The sequence below is a fragment of the Pelodiscus sinensis genome, chromosome 20, assembly GCF_052426305.1.
Source record: "Pelodiscus sinensis isolate ZL-2025 chromosome 20, ASM5242630v1, whole genome shotgun sequence".
Lineage (NCBI taxonomy): Eukaryota > Metazoa > Chordata > Testudines > Trionychidae > Pelodiscus > Pelodiscus sinensis.
This window is the reverse complement of record NC_143071.1, coordinates 20,772,364-20,793,536: the sequence shown is the minus strand read 5'-3', so window position 1 is coordinate 20,793,536 and position 21,173 is coordinate 20,772,364. Positions and strand designations below refer to the sequence as shown.

The 21,173-nt window shown below is 46.7% G+C and overlaps 1 long non-coding RNA gene across 2 annotated transcripts in view; it reads right to left on the bottom strand.

The window, feature by feature from the left end:
- Positions 1–21,173, bottom strand: part of LOC142819094 (uncharacterized) — a 99,287-nt gene that overhangs the window by 5,658 nt on the left and 72,456 nt on the right. The window contains exons 1-4 of one of the 2 annotated variants that reach the window (XR_012896802.2): positions 16,551–16,910; positions 15,277–15,333; positions 13,840–13,917; positions 12,887–13,497 (exon numbers count right to left, since the gene is read on the bottom strand). This is a non-coding gene — a long non-coding RNA (uncharacterized LOC142819094). Of the gene's footprint in view, positions 1–12,886; positions 13,498–13,839; positions 13,918–15,276; positions 15,334–16,550; positions 16,911–21,173 lie in introns of those variants that run through there. The other variant, XR_012896801.2, reaches the window with a different exon arrangement.

Here is a 21,173-nt window from a genome sequence, read left to right as displayed (position 1 = left end):
GCTGGGAGAAGTGCTGGCTGGTGTAGAGCTCTTATGTCAGCTCTGCACCCAATAAGGAGGCATCTGAACAAGGGTATTTTCAGGGTGCCATTTACACCCACTTTACACCACCTTCATAATACCATAGTGGCATAGAGGGGCCTTAGCATAATGGAGACTCAGGCACCAAGTTTTTAAAGTAACTGCTGGTGTCAGCCAGCAGGGGAAATGAAAGTCTATGAGACAACTTGAGGGCTACATCTACACTGGCATGATCGTGAGCAAGAACTCTTTTGTGGAAGAGTTATTGTGCAAAAACTCTTCCAGAAGAGAGCATCTACACTGGCATGTGCTTTTGTGCAAGAGCATCCATGCCAGTGTAGACGCTCCCTTGTGCAAGAAAGCTCTGATGGCCATTTTAACCATAGGGCTTTCTTGAGCAAGAAATTCATGTTGCCTGTCTACACTGGCCTCTTGTGCGAGAACAGTTGCGCAAAAGGGCTTATTCCTGAGCGGGAGCATCAGAGTTCTTGTGCAAGAAGCACTGATTTTATACATTAGAACGTCAGTGTTCTTGTGCAAGAACTCCCTGCCAGTGTAGACAGGCAGCAAGTTTTTGCGCAAAAGCAACTGCTTTTGCGCAAGATCGCACCAATGTAGACACAGCCGAGCTGAATTCTGCCCATGGGATGCAAGTGAGGGAGAAGGGAGCTGTTTTTGAATAGGTCCTATTCAAATGGTGAGCTATTTATTTTCCTTAGTTAAAAAAATTCAGAAGCTATTCCCTATCACTTTCTGTTTATTACAATATTAAGGTAGGTCAAATTTTGGCTTTAACCTACTTGCTTATAGCCACAATACAGCCCCTACTTCTTAGACTCCCTGAGTCCTGCTTGGCTATGAAGAAGGCTGTGCAAATCTGCACCTTCTGGCTATAGACTGTCAGCTCAAATGCAAACAGACAGGCGGGGAATGGTCCCTCACCGATGTGCATGAATCAAAATCCAGGCTCCATATTTACTGAGACAGGCAGCTGCAACATTTCCTGATCTTACTGCCTGGCCCTCTTCATAAATCATCATTAATTAGGAATGAGCATTCCCAGCTCTCCCCAAAGCAGCCTACAAGAGTATATTTTGTTCCATGAAATACTGGGAAACTTGCAGTCCCCACCTGCTTTCGCTTTTTTGCCCTAAGGAAACGTACATGGGGGGAGAAAGAGATGCAGGAGGCAAGTTATCTTGAATACCCCAGAGCACTGGGCTGTGAACACAAGATGCAATCTTCTAAGAGTACGTCTAGACTACATCTGTTTGTCGGAATAAGCTACGCAAAATGCGCTCCACATTTTGCAAAGCTTTTCCCAATACTTTTGTCACAAGAGGCTTGTCCGATATTTGGCCCATCTAGACTGGGACAAATGTTGGGAAAAAAACCTCTTTTGAAAGCCCCCTTCTTCCTCATAGAACAAGTAACACAGGGGTTTCCAAAAAAGCACATTTGCTCTTCTGCAAAAAAAAGTGGAAGAGCAAACTCGTTCCCTGGACACAGAGTTTTTTTAGGATACCTCTGGTATCCTGAAAACCCCACACAGTCTAGCCGTACCCTAAGTGTAGCCAGGGAGGCAGCCTGCACAGTACATCAGTCTGGATGGAGGTTCTTTGCCATAGAGAGCCATCCATATGCAACGCTATACTAGGAGCCCTTCAGTGGGTGTGGGATGGACTGGCACTTCCATCATGCTTAGAGCAGGAAAAGCTGTTGTAACCCACACACTTAGTGTAGTTCAGTGTCCCATGCAGTGGCACCTAGACCACAGCAACAGATAAGGTCAAGAGACCTCTACAAGTTAGGCTGAGAGCCAGCTGGCTTTATAGCTCAAACTGTAGAGGCTCTTATACTAAGCTTCAGAGATTCCCAGATTCAAATCTGCCTGGTGGTGGTTACACTGTCTCTAATCAGGACGTATGCTGAAGGAACCTTCTTCCTAAGAGCACCCCTACCCCCTGCAGAGTCTGTATGAGAAGATCCAGGGAAGAAAACAGGAAGACTAATGGCCATATACTCTCATATTCACCTGTTTAACCTACATTGATCTGGAGGGGTGGTGGTGGTGGTGATGGCACAAGGTAGCAGAGCAGCATTCCAGCCTTAGCTGTGTCCTAATTAGCTGGTTACAAGGGACTTGTAATAGCACCTCTCAGGGCTATGTGAAGCTCTGTTCTTCCTGCGGAAGCTCCCAGGGGGTGTTTTTTCCAGACTCAGTGTGTGGGGGTTTGCACCTCCCCAGTTTCATTCCCTTTCTGGTGGCTGAAAGGACTCTGAGAACACCAACCACAGCATGTCACCTGGTTTTGTGAAGCCCAATGAGATCACAACAGCTTTAAAGTGAAGGTGCCCATCCCAGCACACCGGCCAGATGCCCTAAAGCAGAGAAGAGTTCAAACATATGACCTTAAGCATGATCATCCTAGAACTCTGGGCTCCAATCTGCACTTTCCTGCCAGCCCCTCTTGCTAATGAGCTTTATCCAAACACGCCTGGAATCTGGTTTCCATGTCTAGACTTGGCTGTACTCTGGATCCACTTACCCCTGGGATCAGAGGAAATTATATTCAAATAGTTGGCATTTCACACCCCAGAGACAGCAAGTTTTGTGTGGCTCCAGATCTCCTTCCAGACAACCACTCCCTTCCTGCTCTGCTATTTCTGCCCTTGCCTTTATGCCTTAGGGCAGAGGCTGCCAGGCCAAAGTATCACAGCTGTTTTTAATGAGCTCCATTGAGTCACTGCAAGTTGGAGATGGTTCTGATACTCTTTCCCAAAGTAACATGTTGATAGAGCTTCTGCACCCGCATGGTGAAGAGAGGGAAGGAATTATAAAGGAAACAGCTTGGGTGGTCCCACAGAGACAGGGACCTTTCAGCCTCTAAGGAGAGCTGGCAAGGGACTGAGGTCAGGCGCACACTGGGGGAGAGGCCTAAGGACTAAGTAGGAGATGGGACCTGGAGGGCATTCAGTGGAGAGGTGGACCAGTCCTGCATGGAGACAGGTGACTTCCCTGCTGATTTCCCAGACTTTGTGCTGCTGTAAGGTCCCTTTATCCCTTCACAGACACACTGGAAGAAATGATAAAGCACAACATCAACCAGTTCTAAGGGAAGCCAAAAATTCCTTCCTGAGAGCCAGGGCCAAGATCTGCCTTCCCACCATCATTGCCAACTGCACAAGCAAGTTCTGCCTGACCTGCCACATTGCCTCATCCACATCCACTCAGAACAAGACTGAACCGTCTTTGCTGCACACCTGTTTCATTTCCCTTTGGCCCCGGGCACCTCTATTTAAAGAGATGGTGAGAGGAAAACAGAAGAGAAAGTGTGTCACAACCTTTCCTTCCTCCCAGCACTAACAAGGGTCAGCCAGGACCAGCCAGCCAGGGCAGTGGCGAGAATGGAGGGCAGCATTATGGCCAAGAAGGGAACATGCTTCTTCTTAAAGGCTACAGCTTTATAACATTGATTCAGTAACATGGCTTGGAATGGCTCAGTCCAGGCCACCTCTGAGATGCCTGCAGGAATACACTATGGCTAGAGGCTATGTCCGAGGGAGCTATTCCATGAAGCATATCAGATCCAAACAGGATTGGTCAATGTTAAAGGGCAAGATGGGGCAGAAAACCAAGGAGGTCATGTCAGGCCTGTAAGGCTCCCAGAGGATTGGCAGTCTCAGTTTTGTTTTTCTTGCTAAGCTGCGTGTGGTTTTGGCCAGTAGCAATGATGTAGATAATGAAATGTGAATTTCCCTCCCATCCATCAGGAGCCTTTTGGGAGCCATACAACTCTCAGCACAGACAGCAAATGCCTCATTGTGAGCCAGAAATCTTCCTTCAGCCACTCACGAAAAGCGGATCCACCCATTATTAGCTCAGCTTCTTGCTACAAATAATCAAGTAAATATAGCGCTTCTCACGGCATTCACCTCCTTGGAGACCCCTAGGCAGGGAACTGGCCTTTCCCAAGACTCAGGAAAACGTTCATCCCCGAAATCCATTGTGCTCCACACACAACCGATGTGTGTTTACAAACTCATGCTCAGAGACCCACCCAGATCTCTCATGTACCTGGGGTCACAGCTGCCCATGTACTCCTCCCTTCCCACCTCTCAGTGCCAGCTGACCTCTTCAGTGGCCCCTGAGCCCATCATATGGCTTGCTAGAGGCTTTCATTACTGCCCTGAAGACTCACTACAGATATGTGCTTGAGTTGCAAAGTTCAGCTCTGGATCTGAATCCACATTTTCCTAAAGTTCTGCACATGGAGATCAGAGATTCCAGTTCAAACCCATCTAGCTTCCACTGCTAACATGGCTGTGCTTGCCTGAAAAGTTTCTCCCACATACACTCATTCTGTACAGCTGTATCTAGAGCATCCTCCTCTGCAGCTCTTAATGTGTGGAGCTGTCTCCCTGGATTGGTCTAGTTTCCTTATTGGCTCACCAGCTATTTTCAGATCTCAGCTGAAAATATACGTCTTGGTCCTAGGTCTTAGCTCCTTGGCCTCACTTTTTGCTGGAAGGAGAGTGGTTGGAGCAAGGGGCAGTGAATTTACATCTGCCACCCTCTCAACATGTGACCATGTGCAAGTCGCTTAGGCCTAGATTTTTGAAGATGCTCAAGTCATTGCTGAGCTCAATGCCTAACTGACTAGGAGCCTAAGTCTACACTAAAAAATTGTTTCCCTAAATTGGGTCCATATACAGCCTCCGCAGTATTTAAACCATCACTGGGAGGTAGCTTCTGGGCTCCAGGGTGAGGGCTAACAGCCAACACAGACACAGTGACACAGACACTGCATAATCCTAACTACACAGACCTCTCACGGAGCTGGAGTTATTAAGTTGCTGAAATGGGCGACCTTCTTAGGCGGGCACAATGCTGTAGCGTAGACACACAGTTAGGTTAACGGGAGCTGCCTTACATCAGCTTAACTCTGAAGTCTAGACCAGGCCTTTGAAGTCTCATTTTCGAAAATATCATTGACAGGCAAAATAACAATGACAGATTCCTAGGTGCTAAAAATCTCTTTTGAAAATAAAAAGCACAGCAGTGCCTAAATATCTGCAAAAATCTGGGCCAACACTTCTTTGAGCCTCAGTTTCCCCAGTTGTTTAAAAAACATAATCCTTGCCTACTTTTGTAATATACTTTGAGATGCTCAGCTGAAAGGTGCTGTGTAATTTACCCTCTACAGCCAGTGTGACTCATAGACTCATAGACTCATAGACTTTAAGGTCAGAAGGGACCATTATGATCATCTAGTCTGACCCCCTGCACAGTGCAGGCCACAGAATCTTGCCCACCCCTCTTAGAATAATCCTCTCACCTATGTCTCAGATATTGAAGCCTTCCAATACTTTGAAGGCCCCAACATGCAGAGAGTCCTTCAGCTGTGATCTATGCCCAATGCTACAGAGGAAGGCGAAAAACCTCCAGGGCCTCTGCCAATCTACCCTGGAGGAAAATTCCTTCCTGACCCCAAATATGGCGATCAGCTAAACCCTGAGCATGTGGGCAAGACTCACCAGCCAGACACCCAGAAAGTTCCCTATAGCAACTCCTATCATCCCTCCATTGACCTATTTCCAACTGGAAATGAATGGTCAATTAGTTACCAAGATCATGTTATTTCATCCAACCATCCCCTTATAGAATCAGAACTGGAAGAGACCTCAGAAGGTCGTCAAGACCAGCCCTCCGCTCTAGGCAGGACCAATCCCATCTAAATCAACCCGGCCAGGGCTTTGTCAAGCCGAGACTTAAACACCTCTAGGGATGGAGACTCCACTACTTCCCTAGGTAACCCATTCCAATGCTTCACTACCCTCCTAGTAAAATAGTTTTTCCTAATATCCAATCTGGACCTCTCCCACCACAACTTGAGACCATTGCTCCTTGTTCTGCCATCTGTCACTACTGAGAACAGCCTCTCTCCATCCTCTTTGGAACCTCCCTTCAGGAAGTTGAAGGCTGCTATCAAGTCCCCCCTCACTCTTCGCTTCTGCAGACTAAACAGACCCAAGTCCCTCAGCCTCTCCTCGTAGGTCATATGCTCCAGACCCCTAATCATTTTGGTTGCCCTCCGCTGGACCCTCTCCAATGCGTCCGCATCCTTTTTGTAGTGGGGGGCCCAGAACTGGACACAGTACTCCAGATGTGGCCTCACCAAAGCCGAATAAAGGGGGATAATGACATCTCTGGATCTGCTGGCAATGCTCCTCTTAATGCATCCTAATATGCCATTAGCCTTCTTGGCTACAAGGGCACACTGTTGACTCATATCTAGCTTCTCATCCACTGTAACCCCCAGGTCCTTTTCTGCAGAACTACTACTTAACTGGTTGGTCCCCAGCCTGTAACTATGCTTGGGATTCTTCCGTCCCAAGTGCAGGACTCTACACTTGTCTTTGTGTGGATACAGTCTGAATGACACTCTAATTATACTAGGACTAAATATGATCAGCTAGGCAAACTGATATTGGCCATAGGTTTAAGCTCTGAGCGTATAAAAACCAAAAGTCAATTCACCAAATAAAATTAATAGATAGCAGGTTTAAAACAGACAAAAAGGAAATATTTCTTTACACAATGTACAGTGAACCTGTGGAACTCCTTGCCAGAGGATGTTGTGAAGACCAGGATTATAACAGGGTTCAAAGAGGAACTAGATAAATTAATGGAGGATAGGTCTAATCAATATGGCTATTAGCCAGGATGTGCAGGGATAATGCCCCTAGTCTCTGATTGCCAGAAACTGGGAATGGATGGATCACTTGTGGGTTATCTGTTCTGTTCATTCCCCCTGGGGCTTCTGTCATTGGCTGCTGTTGAAAGACAGCACACTGGGCCAGATGGACCTTTGGTTTGACCCAGTGTGAGTGTTCTTATGCCAAAAAATATAAAGCCCTCATAGGGCCAGGTTCTCAGCTGATGTAAATCAGCCTGGCTTTATTGAAATCAGTGCAGTTATGCCAATTTGCATCAACAGAGCCTCTGGGCCCTTCTTGGGAAGCTGCCATGTATTCCAGTCTTCAGCAGAACAGCCGTTCATTCCACCTGCTTTTTTGACATCACTGAGTGCTTGGTGCTGCTTTTTCCTTTCACCTGATCCTTCTTAGATCCAATCATCTGCACCTACCATGGCCTCCTCTTTATTCCTAATTGTCTGTAAAAATGGAAACAGCTAAGCAGTGACTTTCTGCACCCTATGCCATTGTTATTTCCAGTCCCCCCCCAAAAAAAGAACCATCGTTACAATTGAGCTGAGGTTAGAAAGACTTAAAATGGAATGCTCCAAGGGGAAAAAAACTGCTAGAAAACACTTTGTAGTCATTAACAAATATCTAACTGTGGAAACCAGGAAATTATTGTTTATGTTAGCAAGGTCAGTTAAAATACTGCACCCCTTCAATGTGCATGCAGTTATATTAGTATAGCTCTTGGGGAATAAGTTAAACTGGGCTAAAGCATCTTTACACTGGCACACTAGTGACAAAACCAGGCTTTGATCGGTAGAGCTATAACAGTAAAAAAAAATAGAAAAAGCCTCACTCTGAGTGTACGCTAGGCCTGAGGTAGAATTAAGAATAGCTAAGTGCTTGAAAGTCTAGAAGTTCAAAGTGAAAGTTCCATGAACAGCCTTAATTGGACAGGTCAAAATTTTCCATCAAATCTTTCTTCAGTGGAAAACTGAGTTTCCAATAAACAAAAAAATGTCATGGAAAGTATCTGTTATCCCAGTGTTTCCCAATTTTATTTGGCCAAGGAACCCTTTTCAGCTTTTCAGAATTTCAAGGAATCCTATAGATTTGTCAACAACAACAAAAAAAGGGGGGGGGGGGGAGAGGGAAAATCCCTACCAATGCATGAAAATCACATTCCTTCCCCAAGGCCCCCCACCCCTCTTCCTTGAGGCCTCATTCACTCTGTTCCCCTCCTCTCCATCACTTGCTATCCCCAGCCCTTATACACTCTCACTAGGTTGAGACAGGAGGTGTGGGGTGGGAATGAGGGATTTGGGGGTGGGAAGGGGTGAGAAGTACAAGCTCTGGGAGGGAATTTGTATGCAGAGCTTCCCCCAAACCATGCAGACATGCTGAGCCAGCGATGATTCCCTGCCCCTTCCTCCCTCCCGCTCTCCCCTTGGCGCAATCTTGCGCCAAAGTGTCCACTCTTGTACAAAAACTTGCTTCCTGTCTGCACTGGCCGCATGTTCTTGTGCAAGTACACTGACGTTCTCATGTATGAAATCAGGGCTTCTTGAGCAAGAACTATGATGCTCCCACTCAGGAATAAGCCCTTTTGCGCAACTGTTCTTGCGCAAGAGGCCAGTGTGGCCAGGCAACATGAATTTCTTGCGCAAGAAAGCCCTATGGCTAAAATGGCCATCGACACTTTCTTGGGCAAGAGAGCATCCATAGATGCTCTTGTTCAAAAGCACAGCTCGCAAGTACTGAGTTCATGTGGCTTGTTTGAATGTGCCACTGTGGTACCCAAGTCATTAATAAATATTTTTAAACCTTTACCTTTTCTCTCTGCTGCCATGTCTCCTCCCCTTGTTCCATGAGCTCCCCAGGTGCCTGCTGCCCCCCAACTCCTCACCCTCCTCCACTGTCCTGACTCCTGCCCTTCTCACTGCCCTTAGCCCTCCTGTGACCTGCCCCCCTCCACCAGCCCTTCTCTCCTCCCTGTGCCCACTCTGACCACGTGAGCTACCCCGCTTCATCCCCTCTTCTAACACCTCCCTGTACAAACCTGCCCTGTGTCTCTCCTCTGGTGCTGGTCCCTCCCCTGCAGGTGTCTGCCCTTCTGCTTCACCCCCAGAATCCCCTGGCACTTGCACCTTCTCTTACTCCTGCACCCTCCTGGTGCTTCCCCCTTCCCTCACTGCCCCTACCGCCTTTGCCCTCTTTTTCCCTGATGCCCACCCCCTCACCACCCTCTGCTCCCGTTCCCCTCATGCCCCTCTGTGCCCTCACACATGACTTGCTCCATCCCGGCCTTCCTCATGCCCACCCCTTACATAGACTCATAGTCTCATAGACTTTAAGGTCAGAAGGGACCATTATGATCATCTAGTCTGACCCCCTGCACAGTGCAGGCCACAGAATCTCACCCACCCCTCCTAGAATAATCCTCTCACCTATATCTCAGATATTGAAGCCTTCAAATACTTTGAAGACTCCAAGATGCAGAGAATCCTCCAGCTGTGATCTGTACCCCATGCTACAGAGGAAGGTGAAAAACCTCCAGGGCCTCTGCCAATCTACCCTGGAGGAAAATTCCTTCCCGACACCAAATATGGCGATCAGCTAAACCCTGAGCATGTGGGCAAGACTCACCAGCCAGACACCCAGAAAGTTCTCTATAGTAACTTCTATCATCTCTCCATTGACCTATTTCCCACTGATAATGAATGGTCAATTAGTTACCAAGATCATGTTATCTCATCAAACCATCCCCTTCATAAACCCATCTAGTTTAATCTTGAAACCAGATAGATCTTTTGCCCCCACTACTTCCCTTGGAAGGCCGTTCCAGAACTTCACTCCTCTAATGGTTAGAAACCTTCGTCTAATCTCAAGTCTAAACTTCCTACTAACCAGCTTATATCCATTTGTTCTTGTGTCCACATTGGTATTAAGCTTAAATAATTCCTCTCCCTCCCTGGTATTTATCCCTCTAATATATTTAAAGAGTGCAATCATGTCCCCCGTCAGCCTTCTTTTGGTTAAGGTAAACAAGCCAAGCTCCTTCAGTCTCCTTTCATAAGACAGGTTTTCCATTCCTCGGATCATCCTAGTGGCCCTTCTTTGTACCTGTTCCAGTTTGAATTCATCCTTCTTAAACATGGGAGATCAGAACTGCACACAGTATTCCAAATGGGGTCTCACCAATGCCTTGTATAATGGCACTAACACCTCCTTATCTCTACTGGAAATACTTCGCCTAATACATCCCAATACCGTATTAGCCTTTTTCACAGCCATGTCACAATGGCGGCTCATAGTCATCCTATAATCAACCAGGACTCCAAGGTCCTTCTCCTCCTCCGTTACTTCCAACTCATGTGTCCCCAGCTTATAACTAAAATTCTTGTTATTAATCCCTAAATGCATAACCTTACACTTCTCACTATTAAATTTCATCCTATTGCTATCACTGCAATTTACAAGATCATCCAGATCTTCCTGTATGATATCCCGATCCTTTTCTGAATTGGCAATAGCTCCCAACTTTGTGTCATCTGCAAATTTTATCAGGACACTTCCACTTTTGGTGCCAAGGTCAGTGATAAAAAGATTAAATAAAATTGGCCCCAAAACTGATCCCTGAGGAACTCCGCTAGTAACCTTCCTCCAACCTGACAGTTCACCTTTCAATATAACCCGCTTTATAACTTTAACCAGTTGCTTATCCACCTCTCAACTTTCATATTAATCCCTATCTTTTCCAATTTAACCAATAATTCCCCATGTGGTACTGTATCAAATGCCTTACTAAAGTCGAGGTAGATTAGATCTACTGCATTTCCTTTATCTAAAAAATCTGTTACTTTCTCAAAAAAGGAGATCAGGTTGGTTTGGCACGATCTACCTTTTGTAAAAGCATGTTGTAATTTGTCCCAATTGCCATTAGCCTCAATGTCTCTAACTACTTTCTCCTTCAAAATTTTTTCCAAGATCTTGCATACTACAGATGTCAAACTAACAGGCCTATAGTTACCCGGGTCGCTTTTTTCCCCTTTCTTAAAAATAGGAACTATATTAGCAATTCTCCAATCAAATGGTACAACCCCTGAGTTTAGAGATTTATTAAAAAATTTTGCTAATGGACTTGCAAGTTCCTGTGCCAGTTCCTTTAATATTCTTGGATGAAGATTATCTGGGCCCCCCCGATTTACTCCCATTAAGCTGTTCAAGTTTGTCTTTTACCTCGGATATGGTAATATCTACCTCCACATCCTTAGTCCCATTTGTTATGTTACCATTATCCCTAAGCTCTTCATTAGCCTCATTAAAGACTGAAGCAAAGTATTTGTTTAGATATTGGGCCATTCCTAGATTATCCTTAACCTCCACTCCATCCTTAGTAATTAGCAGTCCTACTTCTTTTTTTTTCCTATTTATATGACTATAAAATCTTTTAATATTGGTTTTAATTCCCTTTGCAAGGTCCAACTCTACCTGACTTTTAGCCTTTCTCACTTTGTCCCTACATGCTCTAACCTCAATAAGGTAGCTTTCTTTACTGATCCCTCCCATTTTCCACTCCTTATATGCTTTCTGCTTTTTCTTAATCACCTCTCTGAGATGCTTGCTCATCCAGCTTGGTCTAACACACCTGCCTATAAATTTTTTCCCTTTTCTTGGGATACAGGCTTCTGACAGCTTCTGCAACTTTAACTTAAAGTAATTTCAGGCCTCCTCCACCTCAAGATCCATAATTTCTTTAGTCCAATCAACTTCCCTAACTAATTTCCTTAATTTATTAAAGTTAGCCCCTTTGAAATCAAAAACCCTAGTCTCAGATTTATTTTTGTTTATCCTTCCATTTAATTTGAACTGAATTAGCTCATGATCACTCGAGCCAAGGTTGTCCCCTACAACCATTTCATCTATGAGGTCCTCGCTACTCACCAAAACCAAATCTAAAATAGCATCCCCCCTTGTTGGTTCAGCAACTACTTGATGAAGGAATTCATCAGCTATCACATCTAGGAAAATCTGAGCCCTATTACTATTACTAGCACTTGTTCTCCAGTCTATATCTGGAAAGTTGAAATCTCCCATGATCACGCAGTTTCCATGAGTATTTACTGCATTAAAAACATTAAAGAGGTCTCTATCCATATCCAAATTGGATCCTGGTTGTCTGTAACACACCCCAAGCACTATCCCAGGGGAGGATCTGATAGTTTTCTTTCCCAATGTGATTTTTGCCCAAACAGACTCTGTCTTCTCCATTCCATCACTTTTTATTTCTTTACAATCTACCTCATCTTTGATATACAATGCAACTCCACCACCTTTACCCTTCTTTCAAGCCTTCTCCCAGCACCTCCCTCTCCCCCCTCTAGCCTCCAATGCCCTTACCCTCTCCCCTCCCAGCATCACCCTGTTCCCCTTCCACTGACACCTCCCCTCCTGCCTTTTTCCTCATTGTCTGCACTTGGCCCCCGATAGAGTCTCTCCTCTACCCTGTTCCTTTGGTGCCTTCCCCTCTCTTCCCCCTTTCCCTTGCCCCTCCGCACAAGCCCCTTCCTCTCCCAGCCCTTCCCTTTCCCCTACCTTCTGCCTTCCACTTTGCGGGGCTGAAGTCTACTCTCCATCCCCGGACTCCGAACCTGCAACTCAGCCACACGGCGCAACGCAGGGTCCAGCAGTTTTAAAATCCCGGGCCGTGACGTTATGTCATACCCAGGCATCTCCCCACCCACTGGTTTGAGCATGCCGCGCAGGGCAGCAGCAGCCGGCAAGGGGGAGCTCAGTGAAGGTTGCGCATGGCAGGGAAGGGCCAGGGACGGGGCTGGGGGAGAGATGCTCTGGGGCCGGAGTGGGAGGACTCGCGGGGGTGGGGCCAGAGCCAAATATTGGTGGAGCATGGGCACGAGCCCATACAACTCGCTACCCATGCCTCTACTGGCAAGCTGGTTCTCTCTCTCTTTCTTTCAGAGGGGGTGGGGGAGTGCAGGCTCCTCGCAGAACCCCTAGTTTTGCTTTGTGGAACCCCAGGGTTCCCCAGAGCACCCATTGGGAAACACTGTGTTATCCTAAAAAAGAAACTCGTTTTTCATTGGAAACCAAAATCCAAGCCATTTTGTTCAAGCTCAATCATTTCCCAATTTTTAGCTAGCTGTTCTCAGCCCTAAAGTTTTTGGTGCAGAATATTTCCCTACCATAATAACTAGAGTCTTGAATGCTGAAAGGGATTATCACTGCTGCTAACAGAAAAATAACACCGCCAAGAAATTGGCATTTCATGGAAGCAAATGCGGCTTTAATGCTATTGGCTAGAGTAAGTTGGTCTTCAAAGTGATCTTTTATTAACATACGTATATAAAAGGAAACCCTCCCCAGGGTATGAATGCCTGATCACTAGGAGCAGGACTTGACTCTATCCCTGGTGAATTGTGACTGACCACTTCCTGGTTACCTCAGTCCCTGAAGCTGTGTCATGGATTCTGGATGGCATTGGCGAGATGACCTCTGTGAGGTGGTCAGTTATCTTGTACGCGCTATACATTAAAGGCTTGGTAACCTCTTTCCACTCCAGCAGTCACAATAAGAGTCCTTGGTTGCATGGGGTTTGTCAGAAGTGTAGCTAGTTGTCTTGGCCAATATCTTCCACCCATTGCTGCTTGGAGCATGCCTGGTAGGAAGAGAAGTACTGCTCCCAGACAAGCTGAGGCTTTGACACAATCCGCACTTGCAATCAGGGTGAGGAGGGAAGAGCCAGAGATACTGAGGGAAAAAACAAAATGAGAAGACCTTTATTTAATAAGCAGCAGACGTGTCCCAAGGTAGGCGTGGATCCAAGCACACAGAAGCTTGGAGACCATTGTTCCCACCATATACACTGAACACGTGGGAAATCCCTGGATACTGCCACGATTTACTGAGAGTCCATTGTCGTAATCAAGCCAGCTGTGAAAGTGAGCTGGGGATCCGAGTGCACATACTGTGTTCCCAGCACCTAGACATCATCCCCCACATACAACCCTGGTGTTCCCCGGCCACCATCTCCCCTCCCTCTAAGCGAGAGGGTAGGAGTCTTCTGCCAGTTGTATACAGTGAGGTTCTTACTGTTCCTTTCCTGATCCTTTCATCACAGCTGTGGGAGGACAGCCTCCTGCAGGGACTGGAGCTCACTTTCTGCTTTCCCTGCACAAAACATAAAACTGGGGGTCATCTTCAATGTCCGATACAAATCTTCCTCCCTCATGCGCACTTGCCTTGCCATCCATTGTGCAGGGTTTTATCGGAAAAAGATACACAAATTGCAAACCGCAATTTGAGTATCTTTTTACACTTCCTTTTCAGAAGAGCCTTTTCCAAAATTTGGCCTGTCTAGATGGGCCAAATTTCAGAAAAACCTCCTCTTTCGGAAAATCCCTTATTCCTCTCACCAAGAGGAATACAGGAATGCCGAAATTACATGCCTGCTTTTTCAGAAAAAGCAGATGCGTTCCCTAGACATGGCAGAGCTTTTCCAGGATACTGTTGGTATCCTGGAAAAACTCTGTAGTCTAGAGATAGCCTAAGTGTCCTGCTGCCAAGCTATACTAGTTCCGTTCCTTCCCATCTTGGAAGCCAAGGCAGTTCCACAGTCAAATGGCAGAAGCAGGCAGAGCTCCTGGAGGGCCCAGATTATGACTAGGAGTCCACAGAGAAAGGACTTTGGCTGGGAACTGAAAGAAACGTGCTGCTTTTCCTCAATGCTCACTTGAAGAAGCAGCCACAGGCTCAGTCTGGGGTTACTGGATCTCTAGCATCTCTTTTCCCCTTGTGAAAGCCTCATTTCATGAAACTCCCCCAAATAGTTACATTTTATGGGCACGAAATTGGAAACATGGTCGTGAAAATTTCCACAGGAGAAAAAAATCCCTGTCCCTATTTTGCACAACCCTCCTATAAATACTCAGATCTGTCCATGAAAAGACAGTGAAAAACAGAGAAATGATCACACGCTGTGCCAGGCTAGAGTTCTGCTTCCAAGATTTTCCCAGCTCTGGGCTCTGCAGTCTCTCACACCCACACGGCCTTCCCACACCAGCCACCATGGCTGGCTTTTATTTTGAAGCAATGTGTGAAGACAAGTCGGGTTTCCTCCGATCCTGCAGCCCGTAGCAGCAAGAACAGACTCCACCAGCCAGTAGAACAGAGAGGGTTTATTGCTTCTCCAGGTTACAGCACAGCATAGACGTGATGTGGCTACAGGAGTCTGGGCCAGGATGCCTCAGACCCCTTGAGATGGGGTCCCTGGGCCTCTAGATTCCAGCCCCCTCCTTAGTGTGTTTCCTTCATGGTTCCAACCCAAGACTGCCCCTTCCCCCAACACTCACTTCTTTTGTTCCATCCCTTCCCTTAACTGGTAGAACCGGTTCGGTCACTGTCATGGGGGCCCTCAAGATGCCCCCCACTGGGCAGTGCTTACAGACAGAGGCCAGTAGGGGTCATCCACAGCCCAGAGCCCAAGCACAGCAACCAGCAAGGTACTGACACTACATCACACAATGTTACCTTGTGACGGAGTTGGTGCCAGCCTCCTGCCTGGTCTCCTCAGCTGCCTCAGGGTGTCTGAAAGAGGGAAAAGAACCATGTGAACCCACATGTACACCCTCCTGGGACAGTGCCAGGGAATAGGATGGCAACCAGCATTCCCTCTCTCTTCCCTCCAGCCCAGAGCAAGCCAAAGCTTTCTGGGGGTTGGGACTTTTGGACAGAAAACGGGGGTTTGGACTAAATATATTGTGTGTGAAAAGTGTCTGTTTGCCATGGGACATCTCAGCTTCTCAGTGAAAACCCCAACTCCCGAATTTCAGTTTGGAAATGCCACTGCAATGCCTCCTGGGAGCTGGGCTTTGGAGGCCCCCTGCCATGCCCTGTCGTTCCCTATGGGATGAGTTTCCTCTGGTGACCCATGGCCAGGGTTTCCTATGACTCTTGTCAAGAGAGGAGGCCTGATGCAGCACAGGAGGACCAGTCAGAAAGCCCAGCGCAGAGAGACATGATCTTATGAGGGGCTGCAGCAGCATTTCTGAAGCAAAATATGAAGTTTAGGGTGAAAAAACACTTTTTTTTTGGCCCAGAAGGCAGTGTTTCATAATCCCCATCCCGCCATCGTCTCCCAACACTTAGCTCCTCACCTTTATCTCGCTCATCGCTCACTGGGGCTTTGGGCCTGGAATTTTTGAAGAAAGCTCAAAGGAGTTGGACTCCCACTGAAATTCAATGGGAGTTGGGCATCTCACACCATTTGGTGTGTTTGAAAGCATCAGTGTGTATATTTAGCAGGACAGTAGGGTTAGGGTACAGGGCCTTCCTCTTTGAATAGGGGCCATTCCTCACACCATACAAATCAGAGTGCATAGGGACAAGTGATGGAGCAGGGTAGTAGACAGTACCTAACCACATCTTAATTTGGTCCTGCATAACCCAAGACAAAAGCAATCTAGTGATATCCTGCAATACATTTTGGTCAGGCATGTAAAATGCTTAGCACTTATTCTCTTCAGAGTGCAATACAAGCACTACAATATTAATCTCAGTCCAGCTCTGGAGAAGAAGGTCAGTAGTGCCACCTTCATTATTTAGCTGGGGAAACTGAGGCACAGAGACTATAATGTTTTAGGTTGGCTGGATTTGAAAATGAAGGCATAAGGAGCCAGCAAAAAATCCAGAATTAGACCTTAGGAGTTCCTGAATTCAGAGTGTTAGGAGCAGGTTTGCCTGTGAGGAAGGTAAGTTAAGAAATTAAAGTTTGAGAGGTGCCTTTTAAAAACAAACAAACCTACCTCTATTTTCTTAAGGTACAGACTCTTTCACATCGGTTGTGATCAACAGCTTTGCCTCCTGTGGGGAGGCTAAGCCAGCCTGGGCTAATCCAGAATCCCCCAGCCCCAAACACAGACCGTTAAGAATTTGAAACAGTTCCGTTAACCTTTGTTTCACCCCTGATTTTTATTTGTGCTCTGCCAGGTTCTGCCACAGCCAGCAATCAACATGCTGCAAGACCCAAGTCTGCTTCACAGTTAAGGATTTCATTTTGCAACATGCACGCTATTTGTTAAAGGGACACTGGCTCATTGAAACAAGGGATAAGAGTAGTTCCCAGGGCCACACTGGTCCCCCAGTCCCTTTGCCGAAGTCTGTGGTTCTACAGTCAGATTTTTTTTTTTTAAAAAGTTTGTGTATTTGGTTTGTAAATTCCCTCGGGCAGTGGTGGGCAACCTGAGGCCCACTGGGGTTCTATGTGTGGCCCACGAGACATTTTGTTTATCGGTGCACATGTGCAGGATTGGCAGATTCTGCTGGTTTTTGTCTGTAGTTATTTTCCTACTTACAAAAGTGACACACACAGCCAGGGCATGTGAAGTGAAGTGCATGCTGATTGCACACCATTGTGAGAGCCGTGCGCTCCCTCTGCATCCAATCAAAGTGCTGCTGCTGGGTTCGATCGGCACACCCCACAAATTCTAGGTACACAAGCGCAATTAGCAAAACTGCCCTATCCCAGGAGATCGTCTTCGTTACAACCATCTTGCATCCCACTGAGAAGAAGGAGGGCCACTCAGCCCACTCACTAGCCTCGGTGGCCCCTCACTGCTCCAGGGCAAAGCCCATCATTCACTGGCACCTGTAGAAGGGTTAGTACCAATGGGGCCCTGATCTTGGTCAGGGCTTTTAGGTGCAACTGAAATGCAAACAATGAAGGGATAAAGAATAGTCCTGAAAACAGTTTGGGGGCTCTAACCATTTCAGCCTCATTCTCATTCCACCTGAGAGGGGAGCGGGATAAATACTTATCTGTTATGGGCCAGATTTTCAGTTGCTGAACACCCATAACTGGGAACAAAATTTCAGAGGGAACCAGCTTTCATTTAGACAGCTAAACAGAGCCAGACTTTCTGTAGTGCTCAGCAGCCAACGTCCTCTTTGGAAAAATCTGGCTGCCTGTTACAAACCAAGCCCTTTTGAAAATCTGGGTCTTATTAGTTAAGTGTTGACAGAGGGTTGAGCTCCATTCAAGACACAACACACAACAGTCCTTGCCCCGGAGACCTGAGAATCCATCGGGCACAGCAAACAAGAGGCATTCGGAAGCCCGGAGAGGGGAATGGCTAGGGTTATCACTGCTTTCAACAGCTGTCAGTACTTTGGTAATTCAATCAAATTCAAAAAAAGAAACCAAAGTAGTAGAAGATCAGTGAGTTACTAGGCAATCCTAAGGTTTTTGATTGTGAATGATGAATTAATTTACATTTTACAAACAGAAGATTTATCTGCATTGAAGAGCAAAGAAAGCTGGTTTTGATTCAGTCCATTGTGTATATAGTATTGGGATAGATGTAAGAGTTTAGCCTTACTGTCACCATGGTTTGATCATCAAAAAGCCTCTTCTTTTGCAGTCCAAGATATATTAAGAATTATTAATATTAAGTTGAGGTGATTAGGGTGGCCAGGTGCTGGGTTTTTGAGCAGAAAGTCTGGTTGTAAAGGAGGCCTGACATTGTCTACTGATGGGACAGCTAAAATCCAGTTACAGTGAGCAGGGGGGGTGGGGAGTTACCGGATCATCACCTGCTCCAATCTCTGCTCAGCTGCCTCCTACCTTTATGGGCAGCTGCAGCTCACAGTCTTGGTTTTGCAGGCAAGTCCCACCTGACCTGGGTGGTGGGGAATAAGAGAGGAAATCAGTGAGCAGTGGAGGAGAGGGAAGAAGAGTGAATGGGATGAGGTATGTCTACACTACAAGGGTATTTCAAAATAAGTTATTTTGGAATAATAACTCCCGAAATAACTATTTTGAAATAGCACATCCATACTACAGGGAAGCCTCAAAATTAGTCTGAGGCAGGTTCCCCCAATGTGGATGCGCTACCTCGATTTGGAGCCCCAAGAAGCACTGGGGAGTAATTACTCTGAATGGCGCTGGGGAGGAGTTATTTTGAAATAGCAGCAGTGGGACGTCCACACTACCCCTATTTCGAAATAAGCATTGTTCCTCACAAAATGAGGGTTTATTATTTCGAAATAAGAAGCCCAATGGGCTAGCTGGGTGGACGCTCACCTTGTTATTTTGAAATAAAGCTGTAGTGTAGACATGCCTAGGGGAGGGGCTCGAGGGAGTAGATGGGGTGGTGCGAGGTGGCGCAATGCCCCAACGGGGACGAGCCAGGGCAGAAGACATCTTGGCCCTCTCATTGTAGCAACAAATTTTTAAATATTACCAAGTTGGCAACCCTAGGCTTACGTCTTTGTTAATATATTCGATATTCACTTGCCAGGCTGTCAGTAAGCATTGGTTAAAAATATCCAAACAAAAGAGAGTTAAACAAACATTGATCCAGTTTGAGAGACAGCACTCTCCTAACCAGCTCTCCAAATGGCCTTCTGCACAGATTTTTCTCTAGATTAATTAAATAACAGCTGCTGGACAGAGCATTCATTGCAATCGATGTCTCATCACAACTTCTGTTTGTTCACAGACACTTACACTAGAACGGTTATCCTTAATCACAGGCTGACACTGAGTTGGCCCTGCGGAAAATGGAGTAAAATATGGCAATAACAGCAAATGCATGTAGAGCAAAGTGAATAGATGCAAGAGAGAAAGTGGGGGGATGTTGCTGCTTGTCAGACATCCTAGGGAATGGAGGGGTTTGACTTAGTTGTTCCATTTGCATTCACCATTGTTTTGAAATGCATTGTTGGTCTTGATAACGTAAGAAGGTGTAAAGTTATCCAGAAATGAACAGCCCCGTCGCTGTCTGTGCATTTCTGCTAATGCTGATTGTTCTGCTGAGCATTGTTCTGCTGGGCCAAGCCCTGCGGCCCTTTCCAATACTGGCACGAAGAGGGGGTCCCAGCTCACAGCAGAGAACACAGACCCTGAGATAAGCTGAGCCCTGGGAAGGCTCAGTGAAAGCGACTTGCCAAAGCACCTAAGTGCACAGCTCCAATGGGAGCAGAACCCCAGATAAATCCGTCTTACTCTGTACCAAGTTTTATACAGGGCAAGCTCATATTGCCTGCCCACTTCCTTATATAAAGAGAGGGATGCACAGCAGCCCACCCCCAGAGGTGACAATGATTTACAGTGGGTTTATTAATAAGCAGAAGTGATTGTATTAAGTATAAAAAGTAGGATTTAAGTGGTCATAAAGAGCTAGCAGACAGAGCAATGTAGGTTACTAAACAATTAAAAACATCTCAGCTAAGCCTAATAAATTGAGAAAACTTGCTGCAAATAATAATTTCTCACCCTAGTTCTTATTTCAGGCAGAGTCCTTCTCAGGCCAGAGATGTCCTTTCTGACTTGGGTCCAACAGTTCTCTGCCACCCCTGTCATAACAATCCTTTCCTTTCCAGTGTTTTCAGGTTTCCTCTTGGGGTGGGGAGGTCACCTGTAAAACTAGCTTATGACCATCATTGTTTACATCCCTCACCATATATATATGGTGACCATATTTTCTAAACCAAAATTAGGGACACATTAGCTACACCCCTGGCCCCAGTTAGCCATGTCCCCTGCCACAAGAAGTCCCACCCCTGGAGTTAGCGCTCCCAGGGTCAAGATGGACACAAATAAAGGGTGTTGTGTGACCCTTCTAAGAACTCCTCCCATCATCCTCCTGCCAATAGGGATGAGTTTGGCCCCACAGGACTCCTCCCCCCATGCAGCTATCCTGCAATTGCATTAACCCAATTTGCATTGCATTAACTCAGGGGGAGAGGCTGGGAGAAGTGCTCCCTCTAAGATTTTCCTCCTATGAACAGAGTGAATTTTGTCTTGTGCACCAGTACTGAGTTCATGTGGCTTGTTCAGATGTGCAACTGTGGCACCCAAGTTATAAATAAATATCTTATAAACCTCTCCTTTTTCCCTTTGCTGCCATATCTTGCACCGTCTCCTCACCCCATCTGCTCCCCCGGTGCCTGCTGCCCCCCATCCCTCGCCCTCCTCGACTTTCCTGGCTCCTGCCTTTCTCACTCCCCTCAGACCTTTGGCAATCTGCCCTCCCCCCCCCTCACCAGCCATTCTCTTCCCCATGTCCACTCCTCCTCTAGCTCCACTCTGATAATCTGTAGCTACCCCTCCCCAACCCCTTTCCTAAAACCTCCTTCTACCCACCTGCCCTGCCTCTCTCCTCTGGTGTCCGTCCTCCCCTGCAGGTGTCTGCCCTTCTGCTTCACCCCTACAGTTTCCTGGCACCTGCACCTTCCCTTACCCCTGCACTCTCCTGGTGCCTCCTTCCCTCACTGCCCTTACCCCCCTTGCCCTCTTTCTCCTGGTGCCCTCCCCCTCACCACCCTCTGCCTCAGTTCTCTTCATGCCCCTTTGTGCATTTACACAACTTGCTCCATCCCCTGCCTTCCTCAAGCCCACTCCTCCTTTCAACCCCACTTCTCCCAGC